The sequence below is a fragment of the Centrocercus urophasianus genome, unplaced genomic scaffold (genome assembly GCF_019232065.1).
Source record: "Centrocercus urophasianus isolate 14NV4802_14NV808 unplaced genomic scaffold, USGS_Curo_1.0 seq_21, whole genome shotgun sequence".
Lineage (NCBI taxonomy): Eukaryota > Metazoa > Chordata > Aves > Galliformes > Phasianidae > Centrocercus > Centrocercus urophasianus.
In genome coordinates this window covers 7,649,069-7,672,665 of record NW_024884767.1, presented here as the reverse complement: position 1 = coordinate 7,672,665, position 23,597 = coordinate 7,649,069, and the positions used below count along the sequence as shown (strand labels likewise).

General features: G+C 42.8%; 1 protein-coding gene across 1 annotated transcript in view; it reads left to right on the top strand.

The window, feature by feature from the left end:
* Window positions 1-23,597, top strand: part of TRABD2A (TraB domain containing 2A) — an 85,717-nt gene that overhangs the window by 19,354 nt on the left and 42,766 nt on the right. The gene's annotated exons all lie outside the window — the stretch shown is intronic.

Genomic DNA, 23,597 nt, shown 5'->3' with positions numbered 1-23,597 from the left:
TAAATGCCACGGTGGGTTGGGCTTTGTACTGCTTTTTCCCCTTAACCCTGGACATGCTGTGCCTTTCGAAAGCAGCAGCTTGTCTTTCCAGACAACTGGACAAGGCACTGCTTCTAGACGGTACAATGGCCTTTTTCCTTCAGAGCTTGACTGCTGTGTGCGCAGTGTTCCTGGTCCAGTCCTTGCAGGCTGTCCTCCTAGTGACGCAGCAGTGTGAACTGGGCTGCAGCCTGCTTTATATACTGGGTCTCCAGGGTGGATTTGCAGAGACTGAACAACAGTGGGGCCATTTCAGTGTGGCTTTCAAAAATGTGATCTCTGCATGATGGATTGAGGTGGTGGAAACACAAGCTGATGCTGAACAGTATAAAGCTGGTACTCAGACACAACAGCTTCCAAGCTCCACTGGCTCACTGGGAGCAAAAGGCAAGTGTGGAAGCTGTTGATGTGAGCATCAGCTCATCCAAGTTTGGCACTGTCCTTGCTAAGGAGCAGGAGTGCTTTTAAATCCACATTTCTCTCCTTTTGATTAGGATTAACTTCTTTGAGCATGAACATAAAGTGTGCAAGTGTGAGCTGACAAACACTTGGAGAGCAGCTGATTGAGAGATCTGAAACTACTGAGTAGTTATGAAGGGAATCACACAAGAGCAGTCCTGTCAATTAGAACCAAATGTGTAGCACTGTTTAGGTCTGTTTACTATGATCTCAATCCTGTCATGTAACTGTGTAGGGGAAGATGTAGCTGGTCTTGTACTTTTCTTTCTTCCTTTGCCTTGCTTTGACAACATTAGTAGGATTGTTAGCTTTTGCCAGCACTCAAATGAATCCTTGGCAAAAAATAAAAACAAAATAAAATAAAATAAAATAAAAATACAGTGTTTCAGGCTGGACTTACTTTAAGCATCTGGTAAATGTGTCACAGGAATGTTCTAGCAAAGAACATTGTGGATTTGTTGTTTGGAGGTTTTTTTTTGTTTTTTTTTGTTTTTTTTGTTGGTTTCTTTTTTTTTTTTTTTAATGGTTGTTTTTTTTCCCATATGTTTTTGTGTTAACTTATTTTGCTTTCTGTGCAAAGTTTTTACCACAGAGGCTTCATCACTAGTGGGCTTAATGCTATGAATGTGACTGTCCTCTTGTTTAATCAGATGTTTAATTTCTGTTTAAGTTACTTGTCACTTATCAGTGTCTCTCATTCACTCCCTCTCCTCCCCACAAAATAATACATAAGCTTAAATTTTCTGGATTCTCAGTTTCTGCATTTTGCTGCAAATAAATCAGTGCTAGCAGATGCTACCTGATCCAGGCAGCAAACCTCATCCTGTGTATGTTGATAAGAGCTCTCTCACTAAGATAAAAGCTGAGATGCTTGCTGCCTTTGTTGGTGAGCTGTTGTCCCCTGAAGGAGTTGTGACCAGTGCTGCTTGCAGTAGCTGTGGCAAGAGACTGCTGAGGTGCATAGCTCATGAGGAGAGCATCATGCCATGTTACTGGCCTGAGAACTGCCCCTGATGCAATTATCCTCCTCCACTTTTTAATATTGACTCTTTCTAGGTTTCTGGAATATTGCAAGGAGTGACCCGTCCTGTCCAAGGAGCGATATGCTCTGCCCAGCTGACAATGGAGCCTGCTCCAAGCATGCGATTGCTCGTGCTTGAAGGAAGGCAGCATGGAATTGTATTCCTGCTGCTTTTCTGCTGGGCACCTTGTGGCATTTTGAAGAGCTTACCATAAACTCAGAGGAAATGTTTGGTCTTGTTGAGGAAACCAATTGCATAAATAACAAGAACCTCTGAACCCAGCAGGAGGGCTGTAGAGATGTGCTGTTGTATGCATCCTAGTGCAGGGTGTTGAGGACTCTAATATTAATACTACAGCCTTGCAGTGTAGGTAGAATTTTCATGTGGGGACTTGGCTTTTGCTGAGAGTGCTGGGTTAGCTACTTGAAAATTTTCACTACTGCAAAAGGCTGAACTTTTATTTGAGTGTTGTCTTAAGCATCTCCATCTTTCATCAGACCATTCAGCCCTGGCTCCTTGGCATGTCTAAAGGCAGAGCGTGGAATCCAAGCCTTGTTACTGCTTTGGACTTCCTTTCTACTTGCTTTTCAGGAGAGAACTGCATGCATTACTCAGGTGCTCCCCAACATGGTATCTTTCTGCGTTTCTTACCCTTCTGCTTTGCAGCCAGGACACATGAGTTATCTCAGTCAGTGGTAAAGAAAGCTAGAGCAGCTAGCTCTCTACAGTTGCACAGGGTCAGTGAAAAGCTGACGGTTGCTGGTCTTTTGCAGTACACCCCATAGCTGTTGGAAGACTGCATGCTGTGGCTGCTGGCACACTAGAGCAGGGATGTCTCAGCTGGGAAGACCTACCCAGAGCCAGCACTGCACAGACAGGTTTGCTGCTGAGGGCCTAAGATTTGTTTTGAGGGTCTTAACCTTATTCAGGCCCAGCTAACCATTCTGCTGGGAATCTACAGCAATATGACCACCTGTATGTACTGGTTAAGCATGCCAAATTCATCTGTACTTCTTTGAGAGAGGGGCTGGAGTCTTGTTGCCAGATCTGGTAAAATGGTCCTGGGGGATTTTTAAGGCTAAGATTCCATCATCCAATAGGTTGCAGACTTCCTGAGGTGAGATGTATGTGTATATTCACTCCTTGGGACCATAGTGGGTGTGTGTTGGATAAGCCGTGATGTGCCTTGGTGACAACCTTGCTAAAATATTTAAGCGTCTCTGTTTTTCCCAGTTTGGCTTCTTGCTCCCAGTCTTTCAGCCATTTGTGTTCAGTAACAGCTTCAGCGTTTGAACAAACCACATTGGGAGCTAGATTTCCATTTCCCACATGCCTTCAGAAAGGCTTGACCCTGTAAAGCACAGGGATGGAAGGAGTGGTTGAGAGGTGCTGATGCAGGATTTACCACTAAAAAATAAACATACACTACATCCTAAGGCCATGCTTCTGGGCAGTTTCTGCTACGCAGCAAGCAAACAGTAATGTGTTAGGCTAGGGTAATTTGATCACAGATGTCAGTCCTGTGTGAATTTATAAGGCCTGTTTATGAAGATTAATGGGCTATTGTTACGCATGGTGTTTGGTGGGATGAGCTGCATGTTTGGAATGTGTAAAAATAAAGAGGTGACAGCCATTCTTTCTAGGAAGGCCAAAATGGAGAGAGAGGAGAGGATTGCACTGTGTATCTTTATTTGCTGTGAAGCTGTTGGCAGGTTGAATGGTGATGACCTGGAGAGCTCGGTGTTGTAGCTAATGAACACTGCTGCAGGGGGTGAGTATACTTGTTAGCAGTATTGTGCACAGCTTGGGTGGGCAGTTTCTTAAAAATCTGCTAGAGAAAAGTTGTTCTTCCATTTTTCTGTTTCAAGCAGGTTTTTAGAGCACTGGGAGAAACGTGGGAGTTATGCAATTTTAGACCTCATCCAGGTTGATAAAAATAGATTAATCACTGAACTGATGAAATGTTTGCTCGTGGCTGAACTTAACTTAGTATGTGAAAAGGGAATACAGAGTCTCAACCAATAATGTGTATCTTTGGTGCTTTAGAGGGGCCCAATTTCCCCAAGCTGAAAATAATTACTGGCTAAATAAAGTAGGAGGAAAAACTTAAGCATAAAAATGTGAATGATAATTGGGAGTTATTCAAGAATCCTATATTAAATCCCTGAGAAACCACAGTTCTGTACTTGCAAAAATGGTTTCTTTAGTTAAAAAAAGCTGTTTGGGTTGAGAAGATGAAAGCAGCAATAAAAATCCCAAAATACAATGAATGGAAAAATAGAGGAAGCTACGTGGACAATTGATGAGAGAACTGAAGGGTACCAGTGAAGAGCCTTTGGGCAGCGGGTTTGGAACAATAATGGATTCTTTAAATGTGTCAGGGATTCGTGAAATCCTAGCAGTGGTACAGGCTCCATATTGAACAGTTGCAAAACTGTTGCTCATGAAATGGAAGGGGCAGAAATAACCAGTAACTATTTCTTGGTGTTTGGAAAGAAGATGACTGTATACATGGCTTGGTCATAAGGGAATATTTTTTGCTCCAGTAAGAAATTATTTCCAGTAGTTAGGAAAAATGTTAAGAGTCAGTATTTTCAAAGGTACAAAACATTAACAATTGTGGCCCTGCATCACCCAGTGGCTTTGTGAGTGGTGTAAGTAGCAAATATTTGTACAGAGATGGACTTCATGCAGGAGATGGAGGACAGATCAGTTACAGGAGCAGAGCTGAGCCACCCAGAAAACTGACTCTTCTAATGCTGCCAGGTGCAAGGTCTTACATCTAGGAGCAAGATGTGGAGGTCCTGGTAGCATGGCTGGGGGCCATATCTGGAATGCACCTCCAATGCAGGGGGCTTGGAAAATAAGGAGCCAACATAAAAGCTGAGCACAGTGTTGCAGCCAGGAGGAAGATTCCTCAAAGGAATGAATGGTGTGAGCAGGGGAGAAATGTGCTGGGGAGCCAGATCCTGGTACCAGTACTTCTGGGAGCAATAAAAGTGGAGCAGGATCAGAAAAGAGCTGCAAGATCAGTTTGGGATCTGAAGCAAGCTGGTACAAAAGGAGAACAGAGAAACTTGATCTGTGAAGTGTACTGTAAAGAAATTGAGAAGTCATTCTGTGAGCATGTTCAGTTATCTGTCTGAGGGGACAGGGACAATGCAGCAAAAGACTCAAGAGCAATAGCCTAGTTGCTGAGGATGCTTACCATCACGCTGGAAAACATTGATATTTTGGGGGAGGCAATTCACTGATTGAACAGATTTCCTCAGACCCTGGTGGCATTGCTGTCATTCCAGGCTTCAAATCACCACTGAATAGTTCTCTGTAACGTAATCTTTTGCTCAAAGAGAAGAGATAGCTAGGTGGAGTTTAAAGGCTGCTGATTCATATGTGGAATCAATGTACATTTAATTCTGTCTTATAAAACACTAATTTGGGGCATTTGGACATCTGAAATTAAGGCTAGACAGGCAGCTTCAAGCAACTTATAGATTTTTGAGTTTTTTTGTCAATTTCTATCTTTCAGGTTGGAGCTTTGTGAGTTTGTTTTCTAGTTGTTTGCGTTGCCCTGAAACCATCCTATGTTTTCTTTGGACAGTGACAAGTATGAAAATAAATTATTAAAGAAGAAATGTACCATGATTTGAGGACGATGGGGGGGGGGGCCGCCCAGAGGGAGAGGCAGGGTGCCATCACTTAAAACTGCATGCCTTGTGCTGCACAGCCTCTGCATGAGAGCTGGGATTTCAGCAAGACTGGAAAGACATGTTGGGCCTCTCACTAGAAGAAGGACATTGAGGCCCTGGAGTGTGCCCAGAGAAGGGTGGTGAAGGTATGAGGGAGCAGAAGTCTTATGAGGAGCAGATGAAGAAAGAGGGATTGTTCAGTGTGGGGGAGGCTCAGGGCAGACCTTATCGCTTTTTACAATGACCTGAAAGGAGACTGTGGTGGTGGGGGTCAGCCGCTTCTCCCGGGTAACAGAAAAAGGGAGAGCTGCAGCATGTCTGCACAGTAGCACTGTAATGATTTCTCTGGGAGTGATCCAGTTTCCTTTGCCTAAAATTTGGTTATTAGGCTAGTCCTGTTTGGCATTAAGAACTTACATTTCCTGGCCAAGTTCTCCAGTCTGTGCTGAATCCTGGCCAGGTGACCAAAGCAAGAGTTGGAGCTCACTCCTGCTATCAGAAAACTGCTTGCTAAATGTCACTGTGGTGCCTCTGCTGTAGACAGCATCCTGGCTAGGTGAGGATGTCTTCCATGCTCCTCTTATTCTGCAAGAATTGAGTACCTGGCTAAGCATACTGACTTGCTCTGGCACCCTTTAGACAAGTAGTATTTCAGGGCTGTCATGCGTTTGGAACACCTGTCTCATAGTCTGAGGCTAATGGAGTGTAAAACTCTCCATGTTCTGAAGTTGTGAGCTTGCTTAGTCATTAACAGATACTCCATGATTATTAGTACATCTGCTTACCCTGCTGCAAGTGGTATCCCTCTAAAAGAAGTGGTATCCTTCTAAAAGGAGTCACCTGAAGGCTCCCACTGGAGCTGAGTACTGGTGGCTTGGAAGGGTATATCCCTTTGCTAGCGTAAAGGGGAGTTCCCCAGGCAGTGCAGTCAAGCATTCATGGTGACTTGGTGTTCTCTGCCTAGCTGTGTAGTTATAATCTTTGGTGTCTAGCACTTTTGGTATCTGCTTGGTCTCTGGAAAGAGAGGCTGTTTGTCCATGTCTGGAGGAAATGGACAAATGGCTGTAGAACTGTAGGCGGAGTGATGGATCAACATGCCTGCCAAGACAGCACTTGGGTTAGGAAAGACTGGCAAAAGGAATTCTGCAGCTCCTGAGCAGTCCTGAAAGATGCCTGTGTAACCAAAAATGAAGGTGAATTGCCTCAGAGCTACTTCGAATTTTGCAGGGAAGCTACCATAGGCTGTGGTGGCATTTTCCTTTTCTTTCTCTGTAACAAGCCATGGTGAAACTTAGAGTCCAGCAAAACTCCCATTGCAAGCTAAGCATACAGACAAAGATTGGCTGTGGTGGAGCAGATGGACCATGAAAATCAGAATACTGTCATTCTTGCTTGGTATTAATGAATTTCTAGAAAATTCATCTGCTGTTTCTTGAGGCAGTGGCTCAAGAGTGTGAGTCATGAATGGATGTGTAAAGGCACCAGTGGATTTCTGCTTTAGAGACTAGGCGCCCAGTGGAAAAGTCCTAGAAATAAATTCTGATGTTAGTTCTCTTTATGTGAGCGTTATGCCCTTAGGCTTTTAAGAATAGTGGCCTCTCTCTGGAAAAGCAGCTGGTGTACAGTGAGCTTATAGCTGCTCCTCTGTGAAGATGGTGGGTTTGTCCCTCGCACCTGTCCCTCCCTGCACTCCAATGATGTGTCCCAGACAGGTGAAGTACCACTTCCACTGTCAGGCAAAGTTCTGTTTACAAGGTACTGTGCTGCAGTCGTGTGCTAATGCCTTGGTCACAAAGACTCATCTCCAGATAAGTGTTCACTTGTAAGTCAGCAGCGCTGATTCATTGGTTTAATTACTTGTTTTCCACTCTCCTTAGTCTTTATGTGGGTACCTATACCTGAATTTTGGATGAGGGCTGAATAACTACTAAATGGGCTAGAGCCAGCTTCTTTAATCCCAGCTTGTTAGAAAACTGTCCAAGTGACCCTTCTGTTTCCTGCAGTTTCAAATCAGTCACCTTTTCTCTGCATTCCCTAAAACTTCTCTGGTATTTCTGTACATTTGGTCATGAGCCTTAGACCTGTATTTAAGAAAAATACTCTACAGTTACACTTTCTTGATGCTTATCTCCTCCTTCCTTCTTTCCTTTCAGTTTTGTTCTAATATAAATGCAGTCTATCTAAAGGCACACTTTGCTGCTGATGCAGAAGCTAAATGCTCTGTTGCAGTGCCAGACCCTGAGGCGTGCTAGCTGCATGCACAGGACAGCAGGAGAGGGAAAGGGATAGGGATTTGTGTTATTCCTGGTCTCTGCCTCACACTGTTATCCTCTTCCAGTACCACTGCAAAATGCATGATTCTACTTTCTTGTTGCTTTCCTGTCTCTCTTCTGAACTCCATGGACATCAGGAAATTCATTCCTGTTCCCCATTAAAGTGAGCAGACTTTCTCATTTTTTCTTTCTCTCCCCAAATACCAAACTCATGCCCTTTTTGGAGTAAGCACAAGGGGGCAGAGCTAGAACTGAGTTTTAAGTGCATTTCTGCCTCGCTCCTTTGTCCAGTTTAATGCTGTCCTTGGCCAGAGTTTCCATTTTTCCCCCCTTTTTTTTTTCTTTTTCACAGTTTATTCAGACACTTTTATTCCCATAGCAATTAGGCAAGCTTGATGTGAACCAGTAGCATGCCTAAGGATTGACTCCAAGCAAGGTACTTTGGCCTCCATCAAGGTTCATATTTAAAAACAAGTCAGCCATTAAGCAAATGTTCTTGGACCACCACATGCCAGACATCCTGATTTGATGAGCTGTTCTGCTGGATCTGCAGATGGCGCAGCCAGAGCTTTGGGAAGGCACTCCAGCAGGAGGACAGGGGGTATGACTTGGGTTTCTACTCTTGATGTTTCTTCCTTTCGCTAAGAAACAGTGGGCTCAGCACAGTATGTGCTGTACAGAGACCATGCTTTTCTGTCAAAAGGTTAGAAAACTTTCCAGCCTCAGCAGAGGTGAGAGCTGTGCAGGCGTCTCTAACTTCCTCCCCATGAGGGAGCACAGGTGTAGCTTTTTCCAAGGTTGGAAATATGGCAGTTGCTGTGTCTTTGCAGAGTTCCCTTTCCAGCTGAGGTTCTGTGTTCTCCTACTTCTCTTAAGGATTTCCACAATAAACCAGAGGTTGTCTGTTTAACTTTCTGTCTGGAGGATATGGCGAAATTTGTATTCTTGGTAGTAGTCCAGAGCCTGTCTTAAGGCTATTGATAAAAAGTACTTTCCTTCCTTCTTGGGTCACCCATGGCAGGCAGAAGTGCAGTTTTGCTGAATTAAGAGAAGCACCTGTTTTGAACCTGGGATCTTGCACCTGTTTGAGTAATATCCTCTTTGACCACAGCACTTCCACTTGCAAACGTCTGCCTCTGTGCTGCCAGTCTGAAGGTGTGCTTCAGCACTGATTGAATTTTGGTTTGCTTTCTGTTCCTGGTGATTCCTAATTCAGCCTGTCTCCCCTACAAACAAGCCAATTTATCACCCAGGGTCTAGTCTCAGGTCATGTAATGGAAACCTGGAGACCCACCAATGTATGAGTCTTCACCGTAGGTATTGCAAGTATTATGCACAGCTTTAAACATCCTCTAGATAACTTACTCTGTTTCTAATTGCATGTACCCTGGCCAAGATATTTTCCTCCATCTATTTCAGTCCCTAAAGGAGAGTAATAGCAGATTAGTTAGCTGATAGCAACCTCCTTATCTTAGCTACAGAAGGTTCCAGCAGAGGCTTTTATTGATAGCTTGTCACAGCTGATAGTTAAAGCTGCTGGGAAGGCCTCTTTCTGAAAGCTACATCTGCTTTTGATGGGGACAGAAACTACTTGCTTCACAATGATTTGGGTAGAAGCAGTAATCCTGTATCTCTGGAATGATTTCTAATATGAGGTGGCAGGAAAATTGTTGACCAGGCTCATAGGAAAGGAGGAATCGTTAAGTCTCAGATAGTAGTTCCCGAAGCTAATCCATTTGTCAACTTTAGCTGATCTCATTTTTAGTTAAATGCCATCTTATTTATTGAGGATTAGCAGCTGCAGTAGTGATCAGCCTTGTCCCATCATGAGTCAAAGAGCAAAGGGACTGTGGAGGAAGGCATTAAAACTGCAGGCTGTGAGAAGTGGTTGTGAGATGGTTTGTGCCAGAGTGAAGGAGGCAAGAGTCAGATCCCTCAAGGATAGAGGCTGCTAAGCCTCAAAGGCATTGCAGAGTCACTGAGTAAATGACTGTGTGTGCAGGGACTGTAGTGCAAGAGACCAGCTCCTAGGTTTGGTACCACTGCATTCTCCTCTAATTCTCTAGTCTGAAAGCTTTGCCCGTTGCTAGCCTGTCATGTTCTTTGGAGGTCTGGTTGCTCTTAGGTGTTTACTTTTCATTCACATTTGCTCATTCTGGTTTTCAAGAAACATAAAGCTTTGCAGAATTCAGCCCTGAGATTTTTTGAGATGGCTATTCTTGTCTTAGAGGCATAGGGAAATGCTGTGGAGGCAGGTGATGTGTGCATCAACTGGCAAATGCAGTGACAAGTAGGGAAAGCAGTGCATAACACTAGACTTGAAGATAGAGGGTACAACTTACAGGATCAGAGTCTACATATCCCTTTGGGTTTCAGATGTCCACATCTTTTGAGGGCCCGTATGGAGATGATCACAATTTGTCCTAGTAAGACGTTGGGGTGCCAAGTGGCTTAGCTGGCCACTGTACTTACTTGTTGCCAGGCAGGGCTTTTTAGGCTGAGTGCCTTATGAGCAGGGTGTGTTCCTGTGAAGCAGTGCAGTTGTAGTGATGAGAGGCAGGGATGATGCGTACTGCAGGGGCAGCCCATGATGGTGTGTGTTTTGAGTGCAAGCTTACAGTGCTGTATAGCAAGCTGTCAGGAGAGCTGTGCCAAAGATTGCTTAGTGTTGTGTCAAAAAATTTTAGCAGTGTGTCCTTTGACAGCAGAGAATCTTCTTACTGTGTGGTTAGTGAATGCCTTCCTGAATGTTTCACTCTCACATTTTGTGCCTGGAAGAACCCATCAGGCTGCCCCAGTTTGTAGTTCTGTAGAATCTGCTGAATTTAATGTGCTGTGTTTACATTCCACCTACTCTGTCATGGCAGGAGAGGCTCCTGCTCCATTCTGCAGATCAGTTCCCTTTGCCTGGGGTATTTACAGCTGCAAAGTGTACAATCTGACTCTTTTTATTCAGTTACATTCTTCTCAATGAGATGGAGAGAGCAGTGAAAGCTGAGATTCTTGGAAATAGGGAACATAGTCATTCTCAACGTTCCAGTTCAGAGTAACTCTTCAATGACAGCTTTATGTTCACAGTTTTACAGTAAAAATTAGTAGTCGTGGTTCTAGCTGGATTTCACCCACTGGATACCTAGAGAATGAGCGCAAGAAACAGACTGAATGAATTGTCTTCTACTTGCACAATCTCCCGATTCCTGCTTTAAGCAGCTTAGGGACTTCCTGAAATAGAGATCTGTTACTCCTGAGATGTTGTCAGAACAGTTGTAATGCATTCACTAACTTGTCTAGCACAGAAAAGATGCTGGCAGAGTAAGTAGAGAGATGAAGGAATAGCACTGGCTTTGTGTCACTGCCTTGTAATAGAATTAGAAGAAGCTAACCTACATTAACAGTGCAACTTTTTGGAGCCACCTATCAAAATCATTCTGGGTTTCTTAGCCAGAGGAGAACAGCTGAGAGGAAACTGTATGCAGAAGACAGTATGTGAGCTTAGCAGACAGCAATGGGATGAATTGTACTGCAGGGAAATCTGTCACTTACAACCTTGAAGCCTTTGCTTGCTTATCAATTCCAAATGCAAGGAATGGGTTACTGCGAAACCTTTGCACTCAGCCAGCCACGTTGCTGCTTTTCTAAAGAGCCACTCTTAAATGGCACCCAGGCTGATGGAGGCTTCAGTGGTAACAGAGACAGCATGGGGGAAAATGTATCTGGGAGTAAGGAAAACAGAAGAGAGAGATAGGAGGAGCCAGATGAACTCTATCAATACTGTTCTGTTAAACACCGGTAATGGTCTCTTGTGTGGGAGCGCTGGGTGTGTTTAACTGTTGTCTGTGTTGATCTTTCAAATTATAAGTTTGTAAACTTCACTCTAAGAGTGACCAGCCTAAAAAAAGGGCTGGTTACAATCTGCAAGAGTTTCCATTCAATCATCTTCCTCCAGTGCGATTTTTGTGGGTGTTTGTGTGGACCTGCTGTTAGATAGATCGGCTCTTCAAACAGTTCAAAGCATGTGAAGCAGGTCAGCTGAATTAAATAAGTGTTGGCCTCTTTACCAGGCAGCTGGGGCTCAGTGTGATTGCACAAGAGAAGCCGATAGGCTTTGAAGTCCCAACAGCAGGAGAGCTGGTAGCACAGCTGGGCATCCAGCTGAGGCCTGGCTAGCATCTTGTCCTGCTTTGCATGGGAAGGAGAATTGAATGAGACGCGATCCCATATAGGAGTGAATTGCAGTGTAACAAATGCTGTCAAATAATGAACTCCTTGTAGTATGTTCAGAGGAACAGCATGCTGAAGCATCCAGCTTAAGCAACCATATATAATTTGGACTGTCTTTGGCAGTGAAGTATGTTTTGCAAGTGCCCCAACGATGCAAAATACAACTTGCTGTGAAAAGTGTAGAGCAATATGCTTTTGCAGGGCTGAGCTACGCAAAGAGGGAGGGGTCAGATGCCACACACATATACTCCAGATGTCAGGGCACCATATTAAATGGTGTTCTCTCCCTTACCTGTCTCTGTTTCTGTTTACTCAGAGGAACACATTCTCACAAATAATAGAGGTCTGCCACCAGATAATAAAGAAAGGAGGCTGAGCTCAGAAGACGTGAACTAGGATGTCAAACAGAGCTTGCAAGACAAGGACTAGAACAGAGACAGGCTTCAGTAATCTGAAGGAAGGACTGGAAATGCTCATTTGCTAGTGGAGGCTGAAAGCAAGCTGATGCAAGCAGTTCCCATCGACTGGAGGGGAAGCAGATGCTGAAGTGATATTTGCTTCAGATGACAAAGTTGATGTGGTGTCTTCCACATTTAGCCCTGTTTTCTGGGATCAGCTATGTGACAACAGTGTAATTCCTCAGTGGCAGTTTTGTGGAGGTCTTTGATATGGTTTGCTCTAGGCATCTGACATGGACCCTTTTCTAACAAAAGTTCTGTAAAAAACAAATGAACAAAAAAAAACTTAGTGGTGAGTCCTCAGTTTGGAAGACACATTTTCTAGGATTTATTATTTTTTTTTTCTCCTTCCAGCCCTAAGACATTCTTTTTCTTTGAAGGACACCATGGCATGCCATGTGACAGAGAAGGAGCCCAGTGTCACAAGACTGAAACCTTACTACAGGAAGATCTGGCTTTAATTCCCAGCCCTGGCATGGCATTCCTGCCATTACTGAACCAGCAAAATATTAGGATTAACAGTGCTCTGTAGAGCCATTTTGGAGTATTGCAATGGAAATGCCTATCCATTACTTGGAGATAGTATAGCAAACGGATCACAGGAAGCAGAGGGGTGACAGCAAGCTTCTGCTGCTAGCTATTCAAACTGGGTACCATGTCCAATGCTGCTGCTGCACTCAAGTTCAGCTTTTTTTGAGAGATCTTCAGACACTGATCCTTCCCTAGCTTGAGAATCCGTTTTCCTGAGCTGTTACTGTTTTGGTCATGCTTTAGAGATATGGAAGTGGGGTTGTTCCTGCAAAAGAAGCTGAGGATGTGTGTGAGGGAGCCTGAAAGCTGTAAGCGAAGATGGAGTTAGTTGTCCAGAAACTTTGGATTTTTCACATGCACTGGAGTTATTGGGAGCAAAAGAGTTTTCAAATGCTTTACTTCAGAAGCTAGGAATGCCTCTTTGATCTGGAGAAAAGGGGAAAACATTAATCAGGATTACAAAAAAGGTGCTTTTGTAGGTAGGTACAAAATGTATTCTGTAAGCAACAACCAAATAATTGACTTGGAGAAAAGGAAGTATTAGAATGGAATTGGTTTTTGTGTTTTCCCTACTATTCTATTAAGATGCCTGTTAACCTCAGGTGATGCTACTCTTGTGATAGTTTCTACTAAGGGTTTAAAAAAAACCAAACACACCCTGTAAATGATTTACTGAAGTTGCATTTTGTTGATTTATATTGGTTCACTTTTTATTAGGATTGACAGTGGCCTTGAACACTGCAGAGATTAGGCTGTAACGTGTATTGTATTTTGTCCCTTAATAGATCTCTGTTCTTGGAATAAGAATTAAATTGATACTTTGGAGAAGATTGTCTTCTTAAACATTGTCACCTTAGAGTAACACTGCAACAGAGTGATTGTCTACGTAATTATTTGGGGGGAATGGGATAGATGGTATCATAGGTTTTCTCAATTTTCAGGGCTCTAATTGTGGTGAATTAAATGGCTTTGGAGACTAGAACAGTGTTGCAGAGTTCTATCACCGATGGATGCGTTGGAAGACAACAGGAATACATGTCCCTTCAGATAACAAAAGAAACAATAAATAGTTTTCTGACAGTTGCTTTCATGCGACCTGAATCTACTGTTCCTGAGTGCATTGTCTCCCATAATCAAATGATTCTACGTCACAGTAAATTTTCACCACAGTAACTATCACCAACAGCCTGAGTTTGTGCCTGCAGGGAGTCGTGCCCAGTAACTGTGAGTGCAGAGCCAAAAAGAGGATCATTTGGCAACATGCTGAATACCAGCTGGCAAATCACAAAACCATTAAGGCTGGAAAATACGTTTTAGATCACCAAGTCCAACCATCAGCCCACTCCCACCATGCCCACTAACCACATCCATCAGAGCCACATCCACACGGTTCTTGAACACCTCCAGGAGTGGTGATTCCACCACCTCCATGAGCAGTCTGTGCCGCTGCCTCACCTCTCTTTCTGAGAAGAAATTCTTCCTAATATCCAACATGAACCTTTCCTGATACAATTTAAGGACGTCTCCTCTCATGGTACCACTATTACCTGGGAGAAGAGGCTGACACCCACTTTGCCACAGCCTCCTTTCAGGGAGCTGTAGAGAACAATAAGATCTCCCTTGAGCCTTCTCTTATCCAGTCTGAGCAGTCCCACTTCCCTCGGCCTCTCCCCATAAGACCTGCACTCCTGGCCTATACTCTGAAACACCTGGATATTTTCCGATAGTTTTCTCATAGTATGAAAGCAGAATGCACCCTTTGTTTCTGAATGTGGTGCTTTATCAGATAAGATAATGCATGTTGGCTGAAGCAGATTTTGGAAAATGCAAAGAGATTTAAAAGAACATGTCCTATTAACCTTAGGCTGTTTGGGCTCCTAACTCCTCTGCCAGCATATAGAATCTTTTGGTCATTTGGGCTGTCTGGTATAGATCAAATTCTTCTTAATACTGGATTTTGAGGCAGTGTCCTTGTTCTTTTCTGTGACACAGTTCATAAGAAGATGTGAGTACCTCTTCACAGATATTTTTCCCGTGTTGTGACAGCCCCATCATCAGTATCACTGCAGAAGGAGCTGTGAACAAGCAATTTTTCCAGCAGTTAGAGAACTGAATGTATGTGCTCAGGTTTCTGGGGGTGAGGAGTGCTGCTTGTCAGTTTGATTTTGCTTTCAGCTGTGTTGCTGTATTACAGGGATGCAAGGGAAAGATGTCAGTAAGCTTTTGGGCCTAAGGCAGAGGTGAAGGTTGTATCTTGCTTTCTTGTGCCTTACTGAATGTTCTTTTATTCAGTAATGAAAGGATATGGAAGAGAGAGCAGAATGCACACAGACAGATGCAGTGTGATCTTGTGGGGCTTCTTGAAAACATGGGTTTGGTATAAGACAGATGGAAGGATGTTATTACTTTTTGGGCATGCACTTCAAAGCTTCTCTTGGGACACAGAATTGTACTTACAGACAGTAAAAGTGAGGGAGCCTGAAATGGAGAAGTCGAGTCATATCCTTGAGTTCTGCAGCTTAAATGGTTCTTAAGTGCCAGCATGGGTCTAGTAGCTAATATTTATTCTCTCTCTGTTGGATTTCTTTTTCCGTGGGAATTTTGCAGGTTACAAAAAGATCTCTCTGTTTTGAATTGCAGTGAATGGCTGTAATCACAATATTATGGAAACTGAAGACCTAGAAATTCTTTGACTTAGCCAAAAATCCCTTTGTTTGCTCCAGATTGACTTCCTTTCAAATTATTGTGCCATTATATTTCTTTGTAACAGTTGAGTTTTGTTTTAGGTCTAGGGATTTGAATTGGTCCTTGGAGGGGTACAGGTTCTTAAATGTAGGCTACTAATTTACAGAAACCTAAACTTAGATAGACTTGGAAAACCAGATCAGAACTTTCTATGCCTTTCAGAAAGCCAGCTATACATGCCTTGTGCTGACTTACAGGCTAGTTCTTGTAATTCTAATAGGTTTGATTTCTTTCTGCCCGAGGCATTTCCCAGGTCACCCATCTGCGTGCTGTCTTGGCTGGCATTAAAAGATCCAGCTGTTGTATGCACATTTATTCTGGGCTTTCAAGTCACTAGATGTGTAAGGCAGTTTGGAAGGGTGTGACAAACCTTCTTTGTTTTTTGGCTCAAAGCTTGCTTCCTGAGGTATTTCTTGTGATAAGAATCTGATTGATTTATTGAGGAGGCCAGTGATGGGTGCTGCTCTGTGACAATCAACATCACTTTGTGGACATTTGAAAGTACCTTCCTCCAGAGCTGCTTGCCTCCGGAAGAGAGTGCTCAGGAGTGTTTACTGGCGGAAGATCTGGCCTGTGACTAAATAGCTCCAGCTTGGTATAGGAAAATTGGGGAATGATACCATCTTGTCCTGTGAAAAACAGGATGCAGGTGGGCATCCCTGCTCCCTCTTATCTGCTGGCAAGGCCCGGAAGATGGGAACAAAGGAGTTTCTACTGAGATCCAGAGCCAGAAGCTGCTACTCCAAGGAGAGCTGACTCGAGCACTTTGGACTTACAAATAAGTTTGTAATACCATTGAAAAGTGGCCATTATCTCCATTGTCACCTTCGTGTCAGCAGAACAACAATGCCCGATGACCCACCGCTACTGAAGGTAAACGACTGAACTACAAACCACTCTGGATCCATGGTGGTGACTAGCTCTCTCTTGCTTCCTATAAAGATTCCTTGCTTCTTCTTTCCCAACTTTTCTATCGCCTTCCTTCCCTTCCCCATTACCCTAATTCATAATAGCGTCCGTCCTCCCTTCCCCATCTCCCTGATTAAGATTTGTAATAAACTGGTCGGACCAATATTTGAGCCATTGTTTCTTAATCATATGCTGGGTGTACAGATATCGGAAAACCTCCTCTCCCGCCTATAAATTGGAGCGAGAGGAAGGGTAAGAATTTTCTTCCCTTTTGTCAGTGCTGTGATAGACAAAACAAAATGTATGTTCTACTCTGAAAAAAGACGTCTGGATATTTTTGGAAGTTGCAAGCAATTCTTGGAGAATTTGAGGTTTGTGTGAATGCCCTGACACAGAATCCTTTTATGCCTGCTTTCATCTTCCATAATCCTGTGAACTTTTACAATTTAGGGCTGATGCCATTCCAGTCAAGAGAAACATGCAAATGTGACAGAACTATGCACGTTGCAACAACTTGGCAGCAAATCCCATCTCCAGCCAAGAGTTAAACTTGGCATTTGCTTCTGCTCTGCAGTCTTTCCTGCCAGTCTTCTCAAGTCACCTCCTGCATCCTGCTGGCTGATGTTGGCAATGTCAAGCCTCTGGCCAACAACTTTTTTGCATTTGGAAGCTGGTTCTGTGCAACGAGCAGACAAACTGCTTGTTATTGTTAATCCCTCTGCTCTTTAACTCGCTGCCCAGGCTCCATACCATGAGACAGTGCTAATATCCAGGCTCTTGTGTGGTTCTTGTTATACTTTCCAGCTCTCTCCAGGTAAAGCTCTCAGGCAGCCCGTGGTCATGTGTGGTAGATACCCATGCCACCACACTTCTAGAAACCCTTTCCAATTGCTAGAGACATGTCACAGATCTGTCAAAGATGTAGGAGCAAGTTGAGTGGCCTGTGAGCACTGTGAAAAAAATGGTTTCTGTTCCGTAGCTAAATTAATAGCAAATTTAACAGTGTCATCTGATGTGCTAAGTAGGTTTATAAATATGCTAACTTGATCTTTTTTAATAATTTAGTAAAATCAAAATGAATAATTTGGAAGTCAAGTTAACTGCCTGCAGCTGCCACTTATTAACATTTCTAACTGAACTGATCTGCAGCCATCTTCAGTGGGTACACAGCTCCTATGACGTGGGCGTTTTTTACTTGCTAGGTGTCACCGTACAGGGAGAATGCTAACCACAGTTATGTGGATAATATCCAAGATGAAACGATCTTGCCGTGTAACAAACAGAAACCTTTCTGATCTTATGGGTGTACTGAGTTTAACCGAGTTACAAGAAAAGGTATAGTTTTCCATAGACTGTCTTCTGAGAAATTATTCTGAGAAGACTATTATTTTCTACACTGTCTCTCCATAACAGATGGCTCTAACCTGCTTTTTGTAGATATAATACTGTGTTCTGTAGTTAATTTCAGTTTTGTATTATAGTAGCATTGGGAACTTTTAAAACAAGGAGTCACAAAAATATAAAGAAACTGCAGAATGAAACAGCCTTCCAATGTATGAGACTGTTAGTGTTATCTCAGTGCTCAGTTTTCAGCTGCTGGAGAAACTGAATGTTCTGGTATCACTTGAAGTAAAGCAAAGTACCTAGGCCTGGAATATGAAGAATGTTGTAGACATAGCTGGGAAAACAAGGAAGCAGATGTACAAAGTTCTCCAGTGTTGTAAGCCGTGCAGTCGGTTCTGGTAAAGTAGAAAATGCCGATCTGAGACACCCTGCTTGTTTTCGCCTGTAATTTCTAATATAGTTTATAAAATCAGAGCTTGCCTGCTGTTTGCCTTGTGTGCCTTGACAAACTTGCTACCTATATTTTAATTACTGTCTGAAACGATCAAGCCATTTTTAGGGCATCCTTTCCTAAAGGATATAGCCTGAGGCAGATGATAAACAGATGACAGCTTCGGTGTCAGAGGCTGAAAAGCCACCATGCTTGCTTTGCCACACAGACCTGTTAGGTGTTAGTGGGCAATGTAGTACATCCCTGCTATGCTGGCTTCTAGGGCAGGAGGCAGCCAGGAGCACTACCCTACTGCTCCTGGGAAGCTGTTGGAGTGTCTTTCTGAGGGCTGCAAGGTATGTCTGGGAGCTTGGTGACGAGGGTCCCACTGTGTTTTGCATAATTACTTCTCAACATTTGCATATGAAACTCTTGGAAACTGCTTTCTGCATAAGCATCATGTTGTTGACTCATACGTTTTTTTGATGCTGTGCCACCCCCAGATTCTGTCTGATAGTACAGCTGCTTTCTGAATAATTTCTTACTTTTGTTTGTGTACAGATGTTATCTTCCTAGATGATCATTACAACCATAGTTATAGTAAAACTTTTTTTTCTTTTTTTTTTGAGAAAAAGAATCCTGAGGACCTGTTTGACCTTTCATTTATAAACAAGGGGAATATATATATATGTGTGTATATTTTTTTATAATAAATCTCCTTTACTGAGAGAGACAAGAGTTTGCAATTAGCTTTGAGCTCCTTCGACTGTTACAGTAAGATAGAATGAGATCACGGAGAAAGACCTTGTGTTGGGAAGACCCAGTGAGTTAGCTTGATTGTTCATGTTGCCTGTTTCTGAGCACAAGAAGTCCTTTGGTTTTAGTTTCCTCTTTGATTTTAAAGCTCAGGATACGTGACAGACTTCAGACCCAAATCAGCCAAAAACATAGCAGATCATAATTATGCCATCCATTAAGCCTTTACTGGATAAGAAACGCTTATTTAACAGGGCTAGAATGTATCAAGGATAAAATGAAACATGGAAGGATTATGATGTCGTAGCTCACACAGCTGTATTTGTTCATGCAGTGATCTCATACACAGTGAGGTCACAGCAGCACAGTATGACCATGGAATCCCCAACCTGTGGTTAATAGCACAAAGTGGTTCATGAGTTCTGGATGAAATCTGTGTTTGATACCTGTTACTGTGTGGAAAGAAAAAAAAAAAAAAAAAAAAAAAAAAAAAAAAGCAAGCATTTAATGTGTATGGATTGTATTGGTGTGGTTGAGATCTTTGCAGGTCATGTGCACAGCAGAATAGTTTCAAGAATAGAAGCTCTAAATGCCAGCAGCCCAAGGACCAAGTTCCTGGTAGCTCCTGGTGAGATGGTGCATTCGTCCAGTCACTCTGGATGTTTGCAGTTTGGTTTTTCTACCCATTAGAGCACATGCTTAGAGCAAAGCCTTTTCTTCCTTGTTGGCTGTAGCACCTGCTGACATCTTTGAAAGTCATCCAATTCTCAGTTAAGGGTTTATTAGAGAAAAGGTCTGCAGAGGAAAGCCCTCATGACAAAAGCAGAGCTTTTATCTTCTGTCAGCAGTCAGAAATTTAAACAACTATGAGAATACTTTACAGAAGCTCATGAGGGATTTCCCTTCTCCTACTCCATGTCCCCTTCCTGCCTCCTGTAACCTTAGAAAAGTTTCAGAGGACTTCCTGGGTTCAACCAAAACAGATACTGCTGCACCTCTTGCATTGCTGCTGGTGTATCCTTTCCTATGAAGAAACCTGATTGTGATTTCATATTTGTGCTCACATACATCCAGCACCTTTTACCCATCTTGCTGAACACAAAACTTGCCTCTAGGATAAGGATACACAGTCTGATGGCTGTGATAAAAAATGAAATTGAGCAGGCAGGAGCAAAATATGGTTTAAAAAGGATCTTCTGGTGGCCAGATTTTTGAGAACTCTCCTCCAGTATGTCTGCAGTGGCATAAAGTCCTTTTGTAATGAAGAAATACTTACTGAACTATTTTGCAGCTGAGGGAGAAAACCTTAAAACCAGATTGTGAAAGTAGGAAAGAAAAAAAAAAAAAAAGAGAATCTCACGAAAGAATAGAGTAGAAATACCTGAGGATGGTGAACAGGCTGAAGTAAACAAATATTGCAGTTAAAGAGAGTGTGGTTTTGGGTAAGTTTTGAGGACACAAATAGAACTGGTATTGGTTTAGCCAGTGGAAATTGTTGGTGGAGAGAAAGTGAGGGGCAATCAGTAAAACTAAATATTTCAAACCAGCAGAACCAGATGGCTTTTAAATGAGTGAGCACAGCATACTGTGGGCTGCTAACCAGCGTATTTGAAAATTCTAGGACATATAAAATCCAAGAAGAATGGAGTGGCAAGTGTAGGAATAGCTTATAACAGGGTAAAAAGATACCCTAGGAAATTGTTAAGCTGACAATTTGAATTAAAACAATTCTGAAAAGTAGCAAAAGGTTAAACAAGTCAGCTTGTTTATCAGTCAGTGTTTTTAAATTGAAATTAGTGGTGGAAAATGGTGATGGAAAATTGCTGGACATCTTGTACAGTGCTGTTGCAAAAATTCCATCGGCAGAGAAAAATTATGCTGGGTATTGAATATTTTTATTTTCTGATTACTTGGATCTTGTTTAGGTGATGGCTTTTGAAATGTGTAGACATTTTGTGGACTATCATTAGGTATCCTTGGATGGCTAATCTCTCACCACAACTTAAATGAGCACATGTCTGTACCAAACGTAGCCTTGATGCAGTGTATTGAAGGATGGCTTTTGAGCAGCAATCATTCAAGATAACAGATTGTGCTGAGAGAACTGTGACAGCCTCTGGAGCAGAATTTTGGTGATTGCTGATAAAACTGAATGCATAGGGCTGAATTAAATGAACCTTAAGCAAAATCGTCTGTATGTTCCTGTCTGGATGTAAAATAAACATATTAAAAATATTTCTAGGGATCTCTACTGAAGAATGACACTGCCTCAGCAGAGGCTAGATATCCCTTGAAGACAGATTTAGAAGGCAATTGTTGTGAACTGGATTTACGTTTATTTGATTATCACAGTAAGAGAACTTGGCAGAAGTACAGTGTCCCAGAGGCTGGATGGCTTGTCAGTTTCCATTGCCAAGGTCAACAAATGAGGGAGGTAGTTTGCTGGGGTATGCAGCCTTCAGGTTTTACTTTACTCTATTTGAAATTAAACTTAGAGAACTGCATGCATTTGAACATACTAGTTGCGGGCTTGGTGCGTGGCTCAGGTTCACACCTCTGAACCAAGAGTGTTGCTATTTTTACATTTGTAAACTCACACTTTCCTGGCATGCATGTTAGACAGGCTGGATGCTTGTCTGGTAGCAGTGCTATTCCCTTCATATGAGAGGTCTCCAGGAATTTCCTCCTTCTGGAAGGAGTTGTACACTGGAGTTGTACTGGAGGCTTCTAGGTATTGGGGTTCTCACTTTGGTGCCAAGTGTTGATGTTGACCAGATAGAGCACATACCAGGGGAGTCACTTGTCTCCCTTGGATCCTGTTCCTGCTCACAACTTAAGAACAAGCGTAGAAATGCTTCCTTCCTCAGTACTTCTTGTCTTGTTGCATTGGCACTGTTGAGAGAATCTGACACATCAGCACTGCAGCTTAAATTTGAATTTGATACTAAAACACAGACACGGATCGCCATTGAGTCTGGAAGGTATGAACAGTTATAAAAAGCAAACGTGGTGGCAGTTAGCACATAAAGTCAAGTACTGAACATGTGACAGTCAGAAATGAGCCTTACCCTTCTGCTCCTTACCTTTGGAGCAGACCAAAAAAAAAAAAAAAAAAAAAGAGGAATTGCTCTTGCTGGGCTTTAGAGACCTGACCAAGTCAGCAATTTCATTAACTGAGGCTTATCTGAGCAGTCATGCCTTCACATTAACTGCTGCCAAGTCACACCAAATCAGCAGAGGAGAAGTCTTGAGAAGGCTTGAATTGGTAGAAGATGGGGATTTAAGCAGAGCCTGGGGCTGCACTCTTGGATGAGGGGTTTTAGCCAGTGTATCAGAATCAGATCAGTTTAGTGGTTTGTTGTGAAGTCCTGCTTCTGAGTGCAAGATGGAAGATACAAACTAGAAAGGGAGACACTACTAGGGGTGTTACACTTAAATTGCAGTGCTGATCAGTTGGAGGATGGTATTCTGGTTAGGACTAAATTTTTTGCACAATTAGGGGAAACTCAGTTACCGAGGACTGAAGTATTCTCTGGCTTGATTTTTTTTTCTTTTTTTTTCTTCTGACAGGGGAATTTGCATTAAAATCCAAGAGGTTTGTGTATTGTTGATCATGGAATCATTTGAATCGGAAGGGACCATTAAAAGCCATCTAGTCAGCTCCCCCTGTAATGAACAGGGACACCTGCAGTTGGATCAGGTGCTCAGAGCATCATCCAGCCTGACCTTGAGTGTCTCCAGGAACAGGTTATCCACCTCTCTGGGCAGCCTGTGCCAGTGCCTCACTACCAGTATCATAAGAAGCTTAATTCTTATATCCAATCTACGTCTCCCCTCTTTGAGTTTGAAACTGTTTCCCTTTGTTCTATCACAACAGGCCCTATAAAAGAGTCTGTCCCATTCCTTCTTACAGCCCCCCCTTTAGATACTGAAAGGCTACGATTAGGTTTTCCAAGAGCCTTTTCTTCTCTAGGCTGGACAGTCCCAGCTCTTTCAGCCTGTCCTCATAGGAAGGTTGTCCCATCCCTTGGATCATGTTTGCAGCCCTCCACCGGATGCACTCCAGCAAATCTATGTCTATCCTGTACCGAGGACTCCACACCTGGATGCAGTACTCCAGATGAGGCTTCACCAGTGCAGAGCAGGGGACCAGGATCATCTCCCTTGTCCTGCTGACCACACTGCTTTGATGGCTCTGAGGGCATATTGCTGGCTCACCACCAGTTTCCAGGTACTTGCTTCCACCAGTACCCTTCGGTGCTTTTCAGTAGGGCTGTACTCTATCCTTACATCTCCCACCTTGATGCATGGATAGCTTCTCTTTTGTGTACAGCACAGTTCAAAGTTCACAGTTCAAAACCTTCTGAATGTTTACATCTGGCAAAAGAATTGATAAATCTGATACTCTGGGCATTGAATAGCACCTGGAAAATCATTAGTAAGATCCAGAGTTTGTCTTATATAGTGAGGCAACTTTATCAGCATTAAATGTGATATAAAGAATGCTACTTTTCTTGAGCTGCTGAATAATGTTCTGTAGTATTTTTGTCTGCATTTTGAGCAATTTCGCTTCCGATTAAAATATGGAGTATTTCTCTGCTTGTAAGGTTCATTTTAGCGTTTACTCGCAAGAGTGAAAATTCTGAAATGGTCTATTTTAAAGGCTTGTTATTGCATTTGTTACAGAGAAATAATGAACATGCATTTTATGTAAATTTGC